The sequence below is a fragment of the Drosophila simulans genome, unplaced genomic scaffold, assembly GCF_016746395.2.
Source record: "Drosophila simulans strain w501 unplaced genomic scaffold, Prin_Dsim_3.1 Segkk17_quiver_pilon, whole genome shotgun sequence".
Classification (NCBI taxonomy): Eukaryota; Metazoa; Arthropoda; class Insecta; order Diptera; family Drosophilidae; genus Drosophila; species Drosophila simulans.
This window is the reverse complement of record NW_025416813.1, coordinates 1-19,834: the sequence shown is the minus strand read 5'-3', so window position 1 is coordinate 19,834 and position 19,834 is coordinate 1. Positions and strand designations below refer to the sequence as shown.

Sequence of the window (19,834 nt, the reverse complement as noted above, 5' to 3'; positions counted from 1 at the left end):
CGCTGAGTTGGCGGATTGTGCCGGCGGGAACGTTGGGACGAGGCCGAAGCTGCTTGCCGGGTTGGCACCGGTTGGCGACGCGAGCGCGCTCGCGACCGCGACAACGAGCTAACCTGCTCGTGCATGTGGAGCAGCGTGTGGTGGGATCGGTCGCACTTCTTGCAACGATCACCGCTTCGGCAGTCTCCCGTGGAATGCTCGTGAGCGAGGCAATTGGCGCAGTATTGGTTAATGAGGACTGCTCGTAAACGCTTTTCAGCGCTGAGCTTTAGGAACCTCGCGCACTTCCGAAGAGGATGGATACCGCGGCAGACTCGGCATCGGTAGGATTGAATACCTCGGGTACGTCTGCTCTCCACGGCACGAGCACTGCGTGCATTTTGTTGACGAGGAGCCATGCTGCGCGTAGTCGAATGTCGAAAGGAGATCGAAAACGAAATGAAAAATAACGGATGATTAGTGATAGTGAACTACAACTAAGGACGAGAGGAGCGCCTATTATTGTGGAGATTCGGAAGACTCCGTCGGCAAAAGCACCACTTTTGCCACTGGACGTTTAATAACTCCACGTGCAGTACGGATGTTTACTACACGGACGTTGCCGTCAGCTCCTGGAAAACAGACTCAATTCTGCCGAGCCGCCACTCATTAGAGGGCAAGTTGTCGTCCTTGATGACGACCATGTCATCGATGCGTAGATTTTTGGACGGGGCCTGCCATTTAGAACGCTTGTGGAGTTCTTTGAGGTACTCTTCTTTCCATCGCACACGGAACTGCTGATGGAGAGCCTTCAAATGCTGCCACCGATTAAGAAGGGATTTCGTTTCCCCCTTTACTTCGGGTTCCACCGTGGACATAAGGGGTCCCCCGACAAGAAAATGCCCTGGCGTCAGAGCCAGCAAGTCTGTCGGATCTTCAGACATAGGAGAGAGCGGCCTGGAGTTAAGGCACGCTTCTATTTTTGCCAAGAGCGTGGAGAGCTCTTCGAACGTGTATTTTCGTGTGGCCGTGCATTTGTAAAATAGCGTCTTGAAGCTTTTTACGCCTGCTTCCCAAAGGCCTCCCATATGGGGTGCTCCCGGAGGAATAAATTGCCATTGCATCTCTTGATGAATATAGGCATTCGTCACCGACTCTTTTACGGCTTGAAGGAAATCGCGGGAAAGCAGGGTGGCAGCGCCAACAAAGGTTTTGCCATTGTCTGACTGGACTTGACGTGGACACCCTCTTCTGGATACAAAACGAGAGAAAGCGGCAAGAAACTTCTCGGTCGTTAAGTCAGATGTAGGCTCTAAGTGGATGGCCTTGGTGGAGAAACAAACAAAAACTAACACATACCCCTTTGTAATAAGACATGCTCTTCCCGTATAGTTCTTTATATCGAACGGACCGGCGTAATCCATGCCAGTATACGTGAATGGTCGGGAGAACGATGCTCTTTCTTTGGGCAGGACACCCATCAGTTGGCTCTGCAAGCGCTTTTTGTGGATTACACATACTTTGCACGAATTTACCACTGCTTTCATCAGGTTCTTGATTCTCGGAATCCAGTATTTCGACCGGATGAGGCGCACCATTAACTGGTTACCACCATGGAGAGTTATGCGATGCGTGAAATTCGCAAGGAGGCGAGAAAGCAGGCAGTTATACGGAAGAATCACTGGATGGCGTTCATTGTATTGAAGGCTTTCGGAAGCCGCCACACGGCCGCATGCCTGATCAGTCCTTGCGGATCTAGAAACGGGTTCATGCTTAGGATGGCACTTGAACTTGGCACTGGACGCTTCTCACTTAGGCAGTGATATTCCACAGGGAATTCTCTGCGCTGAGTGTTCGAAATTAGGAACCGCTCGGCGGCGGCGATTTCAGTGGCCAGTAGATGCACATCAGATGGAGATGTCTGCTTCCTGCACCGCTGAATGAAGCGATAAACATAAGCAAGGACTCGTAGAGCTTTCTCTAGCTTGGAGAAACGTGCCAACAACTCTTCAGAAGGAGCTTTCGCGAGATGGACTTTTAGAGCACGCTTCTCCAGGTCGGTCACCGGAGCGTTGACCTGAGTTGGCCATTGGTTGCGTGGATTTTGCAACCAAGTCGGTCCGTGCCACCATAACTGGCTATCGGCTAGATCTTGGAGGGAAACTCCTCTACTTGCCAGGTCTGCTGGATTATGCTCAGATTGAACATGTGACCAATTCTCTGTTTTTGTGGCCTGGGCGATCTTCGTCACCCTATTGGCTACAAATGTGGTCCACTGGCACGCTGGCTTGCTTAACCGTGCAAGCACTATCGTGGAGTCCGTCCAACAGTAAAGTTCGGAGTTAGTCGTAGGCATCTGCGGAATGATGGCTGCAGCCATTTCGGAAAGCAATAACGCTCCGCACAGCTCCAATCTTGGGAGCGAAACCGTTTTGACTGGTGCTACCCGGGTTTTCGCGGTCAGGAGTTGCACCATAATGGTGCTGCCCACTTCTACGCGGACATATATGGCCGCCCCGTAAGCCTTTTGCGACGCATCGCAAAAGCCATGATGCTCGACCTTGAAATCTGGACGAAACGATAGCCAGCGTGGAATGCGTATCTGCTCTAACACTGAATAACTTTGAAGAAAATTCAGCCATCGCTGACAAAGCTCATTTGGAATGTTTTCGTCCCACCCAAGTTCCTGCAGCCAAATCTCCTGCATGAAAATTTTGGCTCGAACGATAAACGGCGCTAACCAGCCGGCAGGGTCGAACAATTTGGCAATTTGGGACAGGACTTGGCGTTTTGTAAAGGACGTTTCGATAGCCAACTCTGGCGGGACGAAGAAGAATTCGTCGGAGGTTGCTTTCCAGCGAATACCGAGGGTTTTGGCAGTACTTTCTGCATCGATCTCGAGAAAATCAGTATTTAAAAGATGGTTGCTCTGAATGGCCGCTAAAACTTCCTTTTGGTTGGAGGTCCATTTCCTCAATGGAAATCCGGCAGAATTCAGAGCGTCTCGGAGCTCTTGCACCATGAGCTGAGCTTCTTCCGTGGAGTCCGCTCCGGCTAAAACATCATCCACATACATGAAATTTCGAATGACATTGCTAGCTTTTGGATGGCTGAGTTCAGCTGCTAGCTGCTGCAGTACTCGGATCGCCAGGAAAGGCGCGCAATTGACTCCAAAGGTTACTGTTTTCAGTTCGAAATCTCTGATTTCCCCTCTATTGTTACGGAAAAGTATTCGCTGGAATGGAGTGTGTCTCGGATGTACCCAGATCTGCCGATACATTTTCTCGATATCGGCGTTGAACACGTATCGGAAATAGCGCCACTTCAGAATTTGAATGGTCAAGTCGGACTGTAAGACAGGGCCAGCATGAAGGATATCATTTAAACTGGTACCATTCGATGTTGGGCTGGAGGCATTGAATACTACACGGAGTTTAGTAGTTACGCTCTCCGGTTTTCAGACGGCGTGATGTGGCATATAATAGGCGTTGCAATTATGCGTAGGTCGCATGTGCTTTAAGTCGAGATATTCCTGGATCACCGAATCGTATCTCGCTTTCAATCGTATCTCGCTTTCGTATCTCGCTTTCTTAAGAACTGAGCCAACGCGAAAGACCTAGAATGCCCTAGCCCGGAACGACATATTTGCCGCACTCGTTTCTCGTGGTCGTTTGAAGGAAATTCTTCTCGCACATGGAATCGGATTCTTTTACCAACTTTGTTGGTATATCCTCCACCTCCCAAAATTTTGTGAGGAGTTTGTCCAGTGAATTATCGTACGCGTGGGAGATCTGTGTCGAAAAAGAGGAAATTCTGCTTTGGGCTGAGGCTGAGACTGGCCCAGTTAGTACCCAGCCGAAAATGGTCTCTTGCCCCAAGAGAGAGCCACAGATGTTGGTTTTTGCTCCACTCAGAAGCACCGAAGGCAGGATGTCGGCTCCGATAAGTACATCTATTTGTGCGCTCTCATAGAACTTTGGATCCGCCAATGGAAAATCGGGAAGATCCCGAAGGAAATTTTGCGGAATTGGGTAGGAAGGCAGATTTCCGGCTAGTTGAGGGAGGACATAGGCCGTCGTCTCCAACTGCAACGCGGGCCTAGTCGGAGATCGGATGGTGAAACTGCAGAGCTTCTTGGACTGAGCAGCTACTGTTTGGTTTAAGCCCGAGACTTGGGCTTGAACCACCTGGAATGGTAATCTAATTAGATTGAACAGTCGCTCGGTTATGAATGTCGCTTCTGATCCGGAGTCGATCAGGGCGCGTGCCTTAAAGTTAGTGCCAAGATGGCAGATATTGATTATGGCAGTGCCAAGAAGGATAGCTCTTGAGCCCGTGGCGAAATAATTTTGAACACCGGCTTGCTCATTTGGAACGAAATTGGCCTGATTAGCGGAAATTGGCCTTGCAGGATTTGAAGGGCTTGAATTGCTGGAACAGAGGTTGTTTCGGTGCAACAACGTGTGATGCCGGCCACGGCAAGTAAAACAATTGTGAGTGCTTTTGCACTCACGAAGCTGATGTCCCGTTGCGAAGCAGTTTAAGCATAACTGCTTCCGTTTAATGTAGGCTGACCGGTCGTCAACCGACATTTGGAGAAACCGCGGACATACACGGACAGGATGGTTCTCCTTGTTGCACAAGTCGCAACTTTTCAATTTTGGAGCCACTTTCGCCTCGTAGGAATTTAATTTTCTAGAGGGCCCACTTGAGTTTATCGCTTTGGAATGCGACTGACTCGGTACGGACGGTCTCACATCATCGATTGCTTCTAGGGTTCGATGACGTTCTGTGAGGAAGGTGTTCAGCTCTCCCCATGTCGGGATGTCGGCTTTCTTATGTAGCGACTGCTCCCATAAGGAGAGAGTTATCTTCGGGAGCTTGGATGAGCACAGATATACCAGCAGGCAGTCCCAGTTCTCAGTGTTGATGCCTGACAGTTCTAAGGAAGTCAAGCAACCTTGAACAGTACTTTGTTGATCTGAGTGTTGATCTGAGCCTCAAATTCGCTTAAGCGGTCAGAAACCGAAATGAATTTGGCTAGCGCTAGATCTGAAGCAGCCATATTTTTAGCTATGCGCTGTACTGTGGCTTTGGATGGAGTAGCACAGTCGTCGGAAATCTGCGCAGGCGTTCTCACCGAAATGCTTGGGATTCTTGGACTCTTGGGCCCTTGTGGTGAAAAAATAGACCTGGGCTTGTCAGCGGACAATTTCTTCTTATCGTCCCCGATGGGCATAATCGAAGAAATACGAAACGGAAGGGAAGCGGTTTTGGAGCCCGGTCAAACTTTTGAAAAAGTAGACAGATTCCTCAGACTGCACTTAATAATTTAAGTGGTCTAAAATTTACGAAGTGGAAACGTCGTAGTTTAGACTGATCGGACAGGTGACTCGGAGTGAACAGCGAATTGTATAAATGACCTGTGATTTACGATAATTGGGTCCACCTTATTTATGGTTGGAACCCTTGGAAATTGGAACACGGTGATATAAAATGTTTATTAGAAGGAAGAAAATTTTATTCTTTTATTTACAACTGGAAACGGAGAAAATGGAATGACTGGAATTGAAGTCTTTTCTCCGCGCTGTAAATACTTCTAAAACAACCCCAAACTAATATCCCAGCAATACGAAAAGGAAATATTTGTCGGGTGAACGACTTGTATTTGGCCGTATTATTTATTTATGGATGATTATTTTTTTTTTGAAAATTTTCAAAAAAATTTAATAAATATTAAATTTGTTTAATTTAATTTAAAATGTATTTATTGTTCGGAAATTAATTTGGAAATTTACGGAAAAACATTGATGGAAAATAAAACGCCTTTTCCGCGTCGGCACTTGGAATAAATTTTATTTGTGGTATGGACTTGCCGACGGGAAACAATCAAAACTTAGGTAAACTTTGGTTATACGCCTTTTCCGCGTCGGCACTTGGGAAACAGGCAATGTAAACTTTGGTACACTTTGGTTAAAGGGAATGCAGATAATCTGCGCAATGTATGTAATGTAATATGTGTGATGTATATGGAGATGTGTGCGTATATGTATTTATATGGAGATGTATGCGTATATGTATTTATATGGAGATGTAATGCATGCAATGTATATGGGTAAATGGCGGGTAAATATTTAATTAATATTTTACTTTGAATGGCCAGAGGGTATGTGTTGTTTATTGTTGTATTTGAATGTATAGCGAATTGTGTTAAGCGGACTGCGGAGTTGAAGCAAAAAATGTGCGAAATTTGCGAAAAGAATTTGGCTTGCGTTGGACACAGTGAAAACGAGAATAGAATTTTTGCCACTTTTGGCAGAGTGTTGGACTTTAGGAATTTTCACTGAACTTGGCACAAATTAATTTCACTTTCTTCACATTTGGAATTTTTTCATTTTTTGGACTGAATGAATATTTAAATATATTCGGAAAATTGGGACTTAGAAATATAGAACGGTGTAATATGGCGGCGCCCGTGAGAATGGATAAGTACTTTTCTTTAATTGCCTTTTGTCGGATAAATCCGTTTGATTTGACAATAAATCTCAGCAAATTGAACGAAATTGGATTTTCGAACCTTTTGCTGCAGACCGGCAATTAAAGGGGATGGAAGTTTCGTACTTATCTTATAAGTTGCTCGCTGGTGGACAAACTTGAAAAATCCAGGATATCCGGCTCGAAGGACCAAAATGTTAGGGTGATGGGGTTGCTGGTCCTGGAAATTTCCTAATTTGCTGAAAATCGAACACTCGGAGAAAAGCGAACACTTGACTTTGTAAATGCGCGGGCGCGACCGGGCGTACGTTTATTGATCGTGGTAGTTATTTCACACTAAAGCTTATTCTAATGAGTTGGGTTCTCCCAAGCGCAGCGGAGACTCCTCGGAGACTCTGTGGTGAAGAGCGGGAGAGCGTGAGAGGGAGTGGGGAGCGTAAGAGGGAGCGGAGAGCGTAAGAGGGAGCGGAGAGCGGGTGACAGTCCACACCCCGTAACTTGAACAGATTCAATAAATAAAAAAAGCAAAGTAAAAAAAAAAAAAAAAAAAAAAAAAAAAAGAATTCGTTTAACTGGCCACGTAATAGTTGTGTAATGAGACCAAGTGGTATCTTAATTATAAAGTACAAAAGAAAGAAAAAATCTAGTCTAGTTATTAATTACTTAATATGTAATATGTTATATTATCCTCCGGGTAAGGAGATCGCTGGGGTGTACCCTCTTCAGTCTTCGGAGGGAGATGGGATCAGCTAGGATAGTTGCTAGTCGGTTCGGGACCATAAGCCTGTCGGCATAACGGCTGCTGTGGAAATTGATCTGATCCCCAAGAAGGGTAACTTTCAGATCTCTTTCGATGACCATGTTCGTCAAGTACCAGGGGAGCCCAGATGCGTGACGTGCAGCTCTCGACTGGACCACACTGAGCCTATTAAGCTGGGATTTGGCGGCAGTTCCCCACACCTGGATGGCATAACTCCACGTTGGAGCGAGTACGGCTTTGATTAGAAGAGCCTTAGAGCTCATTTGAAGTTTGCTGGAGTGGAAGAGCCAGTCGAGCTTTTTTAGCTTCGCCAGTGATTTAAATTTGACCGACGTGATGTGGGCCCTCCAGGTCAGTCTCCGATCTAGATGAACTCCTAGGTAGCAGTGCGATCTAACATTGGTGATAGGGTTTCCATCGAAGGTCAGATCTGTGCAGGTTCCGGGCCGCAGGGAAAAATGTTACACAGGCTGACTTTGAGGAGTTAATGGCCACATTCCATTTGGCAGTCCATTTTTTGATTGCATGCAGCCATTCCTGGACTGCGTTGGAGGCAGTTTGCAGTGAAGGATGAGACGCCAGCATGGCAGTGTCATCGTCGTAAGTGGCCAGGAGCAGCTGAGCCGGGGGGACTTCGGTGTTGTTTGCGGGAGATGGCATGTCAGCAGTGTACAGGGTGTATAGGAAGGGCCCAATAACACTTCCCTGTGGAACTCCTGCGTGAATCTCTTCCAGGCTGGATTGAGCATCACGCACTGCAACGTCGAACGTCCGATTAGAGATGAACGATCTCAGGATGGCATAGTAGGGAGCAGGAAGGAGAGTTTTCATCTTGTATAGAAGGCCCTCATGCCACACCTTGTCAAACGCTTGCTTCACGTCTAGAAAGACGCCGACCGTGTAGAGTTTGTGCTTGAAGCCATGCGTCACCTGGTTTACCCGTCGATGTTTTTGTTCAGGTCAGCCGTGGGACTTCCTGAAACCAAATTGGTGTGGAGGTATGTGGTTCACAACTTGCGGAAGTTCCATCAGGCGGGCTAAGAGTATACTCTCAAAAATCTTAGAGAAAGTTGTTAGCAGGCTGATTGGGCGATATGTATCGATCTGCGTTGGCGGCTTTCCGGCTTTAGGTATCATGATGATACGTGCTCGCTTCCATTGCCTTGGAAAGTGGCCTAGCCTTAGCATAGCATTAAAAATCTTTACTAAGGCTAGGACTCCTTTGCGTGGCAGAGACTTCGCAGCACGGTTGTCGATGCTATCGTAACCAGGGGTTTTCTTGATATGTAGCGCCTTCAGCTGCATCATGACTTCCTGCGGTGTGGTATGCCTAATGGGGCGAGCCGGTGCAGTCGGAGCGTCCAGAAAAATATTGATTTCTACGCGGTTTGAGTCGTCTGTTAGGTTGAAGGGCATGAAGGTGGAGGTCAGGTGCGAAGCAAATGCCCTCGCTTTTTCATCGTCCGTCTTGAGCCAGAGGCCACTTTGACTCAGGACGGGAGATTGAAACATCGGCTGTCTCTTGATACCTCTTGTGAGCCTCCATAACGAGAAGTTGCTGTTGTTATCTGGACCAGTACCCTCCAGCAGGGTATCCAGATTTTCCCGTCGGGTCCTGGCTAGCACACGATGCAGTCTGTTTGTGGTACTAGAGTATAGCTGTTTGATGTTAGGATCTCCTGTGGCGATATACCGTCTCCTGAGGCGCCTTTTGTGGGAGAGCAGCTCCCTAGCCTCCAAGCTCAAGATGGGAGCCCTCCTTGCGGTCGTGTGACGAGCTTGATGTAGGGGAGGTGTGGCCCTCCGTGCTGCTTCCGCGATTGTGGCTACGAGGTAATCTACATATGCTTCCAGACTATTGCAGGTGTCAATGGGGATGTTGAGATCTACTGTGGCCTCGATGTGCTCCTTGAAGGCCACAGTATTTGCAGTAGGTGACAGCATTTTAGTGACACCTTTAAATAGCTGGGCGTCTTCATCCAGCACAAACAGCAGGGGGAGATGATCAGACGACAGTTCTGTCAGCGTTTCCACGTTGATTACTTGCTGTCTGAATCCTTTGGAGATCCCGAAATCGATGGCACTTGGAGTGACACTTGTTCGAAAGGGATAGCAAGTAGCTTCACCAGTTGCAACGATGTCGATACCTTTGCCCGCCAGAGCGGAGAACAGCACCCTGCCTCTAGTGCACATCCTGTAGTTTCCCCACCATCTGTGCTTTGCGTTCCAATCACCTGCCGCTAGGAACTTTGTGCCAAATTGAGCGATGATCAGCTCAACGTCAGCCTCCGTCCACCTGAGGTTAGGAGGGCAGTATACTGAGGCAATGTTAAAAGTACCCCTGCTTGCCGTCAGCTGGATAACTGCTGCCTGGATGTGATTTTCCGACAGGGTGGAGAAGAGTTGATGGGAGATGAGTGATCTAATAAGGATCGCCGCACCTCCGCGTTGGCTGTCATCCGGGTGGTTGGCAGTATGGAGGGTAAAGCCAGGAACTCTGAAAGTGGACCGGGAAACGAAATGGGTTTCCGACAGCAGGAGGATGTCGATTTCGTGAAGCTCGATGAAGGCGAGGATCTCATTGGTCTTCGAGGAGGCCCCATTGGCATTCCAAGCTGCTATCTTAAGAGGACCCATTTTGAGCAGCAGGAGGGAAGGTGCGATTTTGCAGGAGCAGTTGCATTAGTGTTTCAACTAGGGACATCATCCTGTCAAGCCTAGAAAACAGCTGTTCCAGCTTGGACTCAAGGTTGGCGCTTTCAGGGGGGACAGTAACGGCAGGCTTGGCGACGGGCTGACTTCCTCTGACTAGCTGATGTCCCGTTGCGAAGCAGTTTAAGCATAAGTGCTTCCGTTTAATGTAGGCTGACCGGTCGTCAACCGACATTTGGAGAAACCGCGGACATACACGGACAGGATGGTTCTCCTTGTTGCACAAGTCGCAACTTTTCAATTTTGGAGCCACTTTCGCCTCGTAGGAATTTAATTTTCTAGAGGGCCCACTTGAGTTTATCGCTTTGGAATGCGACTGACTCGGTACGGACGGTCTCACATCATCGATTGCTTCTAGGGTTCGATGACGTTCTGTGAGGAAGGTGTTCAGCTCTCCCCATGTCGGGATGTCGGCTTTCTTATGTAGCGACTGCTCCCATAAGGAGAGAGTTATCTTCGGGAGCTTGGATGAGCACAGATATACCAGCAGGCAGTCCCAGTTCTCAGTGTTGATGCCTGACAGTTCTAAGGAAGTCAAGCAACCTTGAACAGTACTTTGCAGTACCTTCAAGGCCGCCCCAGATTCCTGTGGTATCGACTGCACATTAAACAGTATTTTCAATTGACTGTTTACCAACAATCGTTTATTTTCGAAACGCTCTATCAGGTTTTCCCACGCAGAGCGGAAACCCTCGTTGGTGAGAGGCGAAATCGAAACTATGGCATGCGCGTCGCCACTTGTTTTGGCATTTAAATGGAATAACTTTTCAACCGGAGTCAGCCGTGGATTATTGATATAAATGGCTGTGAAAAGATCCCGGAAAGTCGGCCAGCGAAGATAGTCGCCTGTGAAAACTTCTGTATCGCATGGAGGCAACCGACAGCCAGAGGAAATGTAGGCCTGGGGCGCAGCGTTCGCGGTTGGGATGGACTGAGAAGTGCCCTGCTCGATTTTATCAACGAGCTGGGCAACACACCTTTCATAGACTGAATAGCAATAATTGTATTTAGCCCTGAGAATAGGCATGTTGCTTGCTGCCGCTTCGCCTGCTGACACAAGGCACTCTGAGCAGAGATCGTATTCCTTTTCAACCTTGTCCCATAGGGTTCGGACTTGGTCGCGACGGACGCCAAGCATCGTGACAGTTGGAGCTGCGGATTCCGGAGTGTTGATCTGAGCCTCAAATTCGCTTAAGCGGTCAGAAACCGAAATGAATTTGGCTAGCGCTAGATCTGAAGCAGCCATATTTTTAGCTATGCGCTGTACTGTGGCTTTGGATGGAGTAGCACAGTCGTCGGAAATCTGCGCAGGCGTTCTCACCGAAATGCTTGGGATTCTTGGACTCTTGGGCCCTTGTGGTGAAAAAATAGACCTGGGCTTGTCAGCGGACAATTTCTTCTTATCGTCCCCGATGGGCATAATCGAAGAAATACGAAACGGAAGGGAAGCGGTTTTGGAGCCCGGTCAAACTTTTGAAAAAGTAGACAGATTCCTCAGACTGCACTTAATAATTTAAGTGGTGTAAAATTTACGAAGTGGAAACGTCGTAGTTTAGACTGATCGGACAGGTGACTCGGAGTGAACAGCGAATTGTATAAATGACCTGTGATTTACGATAATTGGGTCCACCTTATTTATGGTTGGAACCCTTGGAAATTGGAACACGGTGATATAAAATGTTTATTAGAAGGAAGAAAATTTTATTCTTTTATTTACAACTGGAAACGGAGAAAATGGAATGACTGGAATTGAAGTCTTTTCTCCGCGCTGTAAATACTTCTAAAACAACCCCAAACTAATATCCCAGCAATACGAAAAGGAAATATTTGTCGGGTGAACGACTTGTATTTGGCCGTATTATTTATTTATGGATGATTATTTTTTTTTTGAAAATTTTCAAAAAAATTTAATAAATATTAAATTTGTTTAATTTAATTTAAAATGTATTTATTGTTCGGAAATTAATTTGGAAATTTACGGAAAAACATTGATGGAAAATAAAACGCCTTTTCCGCGTCGGCACTTGGAATAAATTTTATTTGTGGTATGGACTTGCCGACGGGAAACAATCAAAACTTAGGTAAACTTTGGTTATACGCCTTTTCCGCGTCGGCACTTGGGAAACAGGCAATGTAAACTTTGGTACACTTTGGTTAAAGGGAATGCAGATAATCTGCGCAATGTATGTAATGTAATATGTGTGATGTATATGGAGATGTGTGCGTATATGTATTTATATGGAGATGTATGCGTATATGTATTTATATGGAGATGTAATGCATGCAATGTATATGGGTAAATGGCGGGTAAATATTTAATTAATATTTTACTTTGAATGGCCAGAGGGTATGTGTTGTTTATTGTTGTATTTGAATGTATAGCGAATTGTGTTAAGCGGACTGCGGAGTTGAAGCAAAAAATGTGCGAAATTTGCGAAAAGAATTTGGCTTGCGTTGGACACAGTGAAAACGAGAATAGAATTTTTGCCACTTTTGGCAGAGTGTTGGACTTTAGGAATTTTCACTGAACTTGGCACAAATTAATTTCACTTTCTTCACATTTGGAATTTTTTCATTTTTTGGACTGAATGAATATTTAAATATATTCGGAAAATTGGGACTTAGAAATTTAGAACGGTGTAATATGGCGGCGCCCGTGAGAATGGATAAGTACTTTTCTTTAATTGCCTTTTGTCGGATAAATCCGTTTGATTTGACAATAAATCTCAGCAAATTGAACGAAATTGGATTTTCGAACCTTTTGCTGCAGACCGGCAATTAAAGGGGATGGAAGTTTCGTACTTATCTTATAAGTTGCTCGCTGGTGGACAAACTTGAAAAATCCAGGATATCCGGCTCGAAGGACCAAAATGTTAGGGTGATGGGGTTGCTGGTCCTGGAAATTTCCTAATTTGCTGAAAATCGAACACTCGGAGAAAAGCGAACACTTGACTTTGTAAATGCGCGGGCGCGACCGGGCGTACGTTTATTGATCGTGGTAGTTATTTCACACTAAAGCTTATTCTAATGAGTTGGGTTCTCCCAAGCGCAGCGGAGACTCCTCGGAGACTCTGTGGTGAAGAGCGGGAGAGCGTGAGAGGGAGTGGGGAGCGTAAGAGGGAGCGGAGAGCGTAAGAGGGAGCGGAGAGCGGGTGACAGTCCACACCCCGTAACTTGAACAGATTCAATAAATAAAAAAAGCAAAGTAAAAAAAAAAAAAAAAAAAAAAAAAAAAAAAAAAGAATTCGTTTAACTGGCCACGTAATAGTTGTGTACCAAGTGGTATCTTAATTATAAAGTACAAAAGAAAGAAAAAATCTAGTCTAGTTATTAATTACTTAATATGTAATATGTTATATTATCCTCCGGGTAAGGAGATCGCTGGGGTGTACCCTCTTCAGTCTTCGGAGGGAGATGGGATCAGCTAGGATAGTTGCTAGTCGGTTCGGGACCATAAGCCTGTCGGCATAACGGCTGCTGTGGAAATTGATCTGATCCCCAAGAAGGGTAACTTTCAGATCTCTTTCGATGACCATGTTCGTCAAGTACCAGGGGAGCCCAGATGCGTGACGTGCAGCTCTCGACTGGACCACACTGAGCCTATTAAGCTGGGATTTGGCGGCAGTTCCCCACACCTGGATGGCATAACTCCACGTTGGAGCGAGTACGGCTTTGATTAGAAGAGCCTTAGAGCTCATTTGAAGTTTGCTGGAGTGGAAGAGCCAGTCGAGCTTTTTTAGCTTCGCCAGTGATTTAAATTTGACCGACGTGATGTGGGCCCTCCAGGTCAGTCTCCGATCTAGATGAACTCCTAGGTAGCAGTGCGATCTAACATTGGTGATAGGGTTTCCATCGAAGGTCAGATCTGTGCAGGTTCCGGGCCGCAGGGAAAAATGTTACACAGGCTGACTTTGAGGAGTTAATGGCCACATTCCATTTGGCAGTCCATTTTTTGATTGCATGCAGCCATTCCTGGACTGCGTTGGAGGCAGTTTGCAGTGAAGGATGAGACGCCAGCATGGCAGTGTCATCGTCGTAAGTGGCCAGGAGCAGCTGAGCCGGGGGGACTTCGGTGTTGTTTGCGGGAGATGGCATGTCAGCAGTGTACAGGGTGTATAGGAAGGGCCCAATAACACTTCCCTGTGGAACTCCTGCGTGAATCTCTTCCAGGCTGGATTGAGCATCACGCACTGCAACGTCGAACGTCCGATTAGAGATGAACGATCTCAGGATGGCATAGTAGGGAGCAGGAAGGAGAGTTTTCATCTTGTATAGAAGGCCCTCATGCCACACCTTGTCAAACGCTTGCTTCACGTCTAGAAAGACGCCGACCGTGTAGAGTTTGTGCTTGAAGCCATGCGTCACCTGGTTTACCCGTCGATGTTTTTGTTCAGGTCAGCCGTGGGACTTCCTGAAACCAAATTGGTGTGGAGGTATGTGGTTCACAACTTGCGGAAGTTCCATCAGGCGGGCTAAGAGTATACTCTCAAAAATCTTAGAGAAAGTTGTTAGCAGGCTGATTGGGCGATATGTATCGATCTGCGTTGGCGGCTTTCCGGCTTTAGGTATCATGATGATACGTGCTCGCTTCCATTGCCTTGGAAAGTGGCCTAGCCTTAGCATAGCATTAAAAATCTTTACTAAGGCTAGGACTCCTTTGCGTGGCAGAGACTTCGCAGCACGGTTGTCGATGCTATCGTAACCAGGGGTTTTCTTGATATGTAGCGCCTTCAGCTGCATCATGACTTCCTGCGGTGTGGTATGCCTAATGGGGCGAGCCGGTGCAGTCGGAGCGTCCAGAAAAATATTGATTTCTACGCGGTTTGAGTCGTCTGTTAGGTTGAAGGGCATGAAGGTGGAGGTCAGGTGCGAAGCAAATGCCCTCGCTTTTTCATCGTCCGTCTTGAGCCAGAGGCCACTTTGACTCAGGACGGGAGATTGAAACATCGGCTGTCTCTTGATACCTCTTGTGAGCCTCCATAACGAGAAGTTGCTGTTGTTATCTGGACCAGTACCCTCCAGCAGGGTATCCAGATTTTCCCGTCGGGTCCTGGCTAGCACACGATGCAGTCTGTTTGTGGTACTAGAGTATAGCTGTTTGATGTTAGGATCTCCTGTGGCGATATACCGTCTCCTGAGGCGCCTTTTGTGGGAGAGCAGCTCCCTAGCCTCCAAGCTCAAGATGGGAGCCCTCCTTGCGGTCGTGTGACGAGCTTGATGTAGGGGAGGTGTGGCCCTCCGTGCTGCTTCCGCGATTGTGGCTACGAGGTAATCTACATATGCTTCCAGACTATTGCAGGTGTCAATGGGGATGTTGAGATCTACTGTGGCCTCGATGTGCTCCTTGAAGGCCACAGTATTTGCAGTAGGTGACAGCATTTTAGTGACACCTTTAAATAGCTGGGCGTCTTCATCCAGCACAAACAGCAGGGGGAGATGATCAGACGACAGTTCTGTCAGCGTTTCCACGTTGATTACTTGCTGTCTGAATCCTTTGGAGATCCCGAAATCGATGGCACTTGGAGTGACACTTGTTCGAAAGGGATAGCAAGTAGCTTCACCAGTTGCAACGATGTCGATACCTTTGCCCGCCAGAGCGGAGAACAGCACCCTGCCTCTAGTGCACATCCTGTAGTTTCCCCACCATCTGTGCTTTGCGTTCCAATCACCTGCCGCTAGGAACTTTGTGCCAAATTGAGCGATGATCAGCTCAACGTCAGCCTCCGTCCACCTGAGGTTAGGAGGGCAGTATACTGAGGCAATGTTAAAAGTACCCCTGCTTGCCGTCAGCTGGATAACTGCTGCCTGGATGTGATTTTCCGACAGGGTGGAGAAGAGTTGATGGGAGATGAGTGATCTAATAAGGATCGCCGCACCTCCGCGTTGGCTGTCATCCGGGTGGTTGGCAGTATGGAGGGTAAAGCCAGGAACTCTGAAAGTGGACCGGGAAACGAAATGGGTTTCCGACAGCAGGAGGATGTCGATTTCGTGAAGCTCGATGAAGGCGAGGATCTCATTGGTCTTCGAGGAGGCCCCATTGGCATTCCAAGCTGCTATCTTAAGAGGACCCATTTTGAGCAGCAGGAGGGAAGGTGCGATTTTGCAGGAGCAGTTGCATTAGTGTTTCAACTAGGGACATCATCCTGTCAAGCCTAGAAAACAGCTGTTCCAGCTTGGACTCAAGGTTGGCGCTTTCAGGGGGGACAGTACCGGCAGGCTTGGCGACGGGCTGACTTCCTCTGACTATACTAACAAAGGAAGGCTTTCCAGACATGTGGACTGGTGGACTGGGTTGGTGTACTCCTCTTGCAGGACCAGAAACTGAGGGTTCATTGGCCTTCCGTTGATGTTTGCGGTTAGAAGCCTCTAGCAGGTATTTTTTGCTACCTTTAAAGTTGGCTGCATGGGGGCCGCCACAGTGAAAACAGAATCAGGCCTCGTCCTGTTCCAGCTTGCACTCTGCAGTGGGGTGATTTTCTCCGCATTCTCTGCATATATAGTGCCGAGAACAATATGCCTGGGTATGACCATAGCCTTGGCACCTGTGGCATTGAATCAGTTCCGATTGCTTACGGGATTTCTCCCAAATTACCCTGTGCCTGCAGACAACCGGTATGCCCTTTACTTGGTTGTTGTTCTCAGCTTTTTTGAGGTCAATGAACCTCATATTAAGAGGAAGAGAGGTAGCCTTGTTGCGCGGAGTATAAATCCGTACAACGTTATGTCCTTCGTTCTGGAGGGCTGCGATGATATCCTCCGATGGGACTCCGTGGTGAATATTGCGCATGACAATCTTGTAGGGTCGGTCCTGCGGTAGCTGATGGTGATGGAAAAGGGATCCTTTGTCGAGAAAGTGCCGGGCCACCAGCCTATAGCTTTCTGGTGAGTTGCACTGAACAGCGCAATCTCCCGAATTCAGGACCTTTATTGTATAGGAGTCTCCCACAAGAGCGTCTAGCTCGCCGCGAAATGATGTGAAGTTCACCCCATTGGGAAACATCATTCTAGGTACCTTAGAGTGACGGCTTGATTTCGGGGCTGGTACAGTTTGGTGAGCACCTTTCAGCTGTTGTTTTTGTCCTGCTTCCCTAGCGGCACGGTTGAGGGCGGTATTCGAGGAGCATGGCTCGTCGTTGTCACTCGAAGATATCTTGCCCAGGACCATATCTTCCTCGTCGCTAAGGGTTTGGAAGCGATTGGCAGAGATTTTTGCCGGCTTAACAGATGCCACCTTTTTTACCATTTTAGGGGAGAGGACCGCGCCTGCTCTCTTTATAATTCCTCTATTCCTAGATTTAAAGGAGACATCCTGAAAGCCGGTGGGAGATTGTGGCTTCACAATTGAGCTGACAGATGCACTGTTGTGAGTTGTACTGGCAGCAGTAGAGCATACGTTGCCGCTCAAGGAGGAGGTGAAGATGTACGCAGACGAGATAGTCGAGCTTTTGGAGGTCAGTGTGAAGGTCGAGCTGCAGTAGGTGTTAGAAATACTGGTAGTAGCGAAGGCTGGATCTTCACTTAGCCAGCTCTTTGTCAATTGCTCCCGTATCTCTTTAGGGCCAGCGCCAGCAATTAGCTTCATCGACTCATAATCGATAGATTATGCCTGTGTAACTTTTTCCCTGCGGCCCGGAACCTGCACAGATCTGACCTTCGATGGAAGCCCTATCACCAATGTTAGATCGCACTGCTACCTAGGAGTTCATCTAGATCGGAGACTGACCTGGAGGGCCCACATCACGTCGGTCAAATTTAAATCACTGGCGAGGCTAAAAAAGATCGACTGGCTCTTCCACTCCAGCAAACTTCAAATGAGCTCTAAGGCTCTTCTAATCAAATCCGTACTCGCTCCAACGTGGAGTTATGCCATCCAGGTGTGGGGAACTGCCGCCAAATCTCAGCTTAATAGGCTCCGTGTGGTCCAGTCGAGAGCTGCACGTCACGCATCTGGGCTCCCCTGGTACGTGACGAACTTGGTCATCGAAAGAGATCTGAAAGTTACCCTTCTTGGGGATCAGATCAATTTCCACAGCAGCCGTTATGCCGACAGGCTTATGGTCCACCCGAACCGACTAGCAACTATCCTAGCTGATCCCATTTCCCTCCGAAGACTGAAGAGGGTACACCCCAGCGATCTCCTTACCCGGAGGATAATATAACATATTACATATTAAGTAATTAATACATACTGTCAGTAGCTGGTCACACTGAACGGTTGTTTATAGTTTTTGTCCGTGAATTTCACTTTAAATTTAATTCGCAAACCTGCATTCGTAGCTGTGAAAAACAGCACGCATTCTAAAATTTGGACTCTGCCTTGCAGAGTCGGCATGTGAACATCAACAAAGAACGGTGGATAAGGTGCGATAAATTTGCATTCTCTGCCCATTGGGCCCCTCACCACATGGTAGCCGCACAATGGAGGCAACAAGCAACGTCACAGTTCAGATTGTGTTGTTTAATCGAGTGGACGTGTTCACAGAAGTCGCGGATAAAACAAAAACGTAATTGTAATCCATCACAAACATTTGCGCAGATCGTGTGCTTATCTCACAAACAAAATCTATTTTTAGTCACTGCATAACGGTGACGGCTTCGGTTCGCGAAACTTATCAGCAACTAGCAAGTTCTAAGCTGTGTTGTTTTTGCCCCTCGCCCTGCGCGCTGCGCAAGCGGGAGGTTGTTACAATTTACCTTACAAGTAAACCGGTAAATCTTATCGTGTTTAGTAAATATCAATTGCATTATACGGCATAAGTATAAAGACAATTGATATAATGGAGAATTCATTTGCTCAATCGCGACCTAGCAATGGGTGCGATAAATTTGAGAAAATGAGGAAAGTAGCAGGTGTTGAGCCAGGAGAAATACGCTCCCAACTCCGCGCCAGCTGTGCAGATGTTTCCCCTAACCTGGAAGGTATGCCAACTCAATCTACGGTCTCCAGCTTAATGGTGACAATCAGCAGCAACACCAATGCAAGTGTTACCTGCACTATTTCTAACGTACAGGCCAACATGATCTGTACTCCTACATACACCGATTGCACAACCGTGACCACTAGCATTTGCCCAACTACGCCTTATGACAATGGACTGCCGACACCTCTGTCATCACTGCCCAATAAGCCATCTAAAGCGAAATGCCCCTTTCAAGCACATGATCGTACTGTCAACAGGAAACGAAAAGGCGTGTCTCAGCCCCCATTACCTATCCTCACCCCTTCTCCAAGCCGTAAAACTAAAAGGCAGGCCACTATGCCACTCAATGAGGAGGCCTCTACCTCCACTGCAGCAGCATTAAATAACAATCGCTTCGCGCTTTTGTCTGCTGAAGCGGAGAATATGGAGCAAGACGTGTCGGATGCTGATTCTGACATTGAAGACTCTGCTGCCCGAGATGGTGGTGGACAATCCGCTAAATATAGCAAACCCCCAGCCATATGCGTACCAAGTGTAAGTGATCCGGTCACCTTGGAACGGGCTCTTAATCTGAGTATTGGCTCCTCAAACTACTACATCCGCACCTCTAGATTTGGTGTATCCAGAATCTATACAGACAACTCTGATGCTTTCCGCACCGCTGTAAAAGAACTAAATAAGTTAAATTGTCAATTCTGGCATCACCAACTTAAAGAAGAAAAACCCTACAGAGTAGTGCTTAAAGGAATCCATGCTAATGTTCCTAGTTCGCAGATAGAACAAGCATTTAGTGATCACGGCTATGAGGTCCTTAATATCTATTGCCCCAGAAAGTCTGACTGGAAGAACATTCAGGTAAACGAAGATGATAATGAAGCTACAAAAAACTTCAAAACTAGACAAAATTTGTTTTATATTAATCTTAAACAAGGCCCGAATGTTAAAGAGTCTCTTAAGATAACTCGAC

General features: G+C 47.1%; 1 pseudogene; it reads right to left on the bottom strand.

Annotated features, from left to right (window-relative positions):
* Window positions 1-755: 755 nt before the first annotated feature.
* LOC123327403 lies at window positions 756-11,825 on the bottom strand (annotated as a pseudogene).
* Between the last annotated feature and the right edge of the window lie 8,009 nt (window positions 11,826-19,834).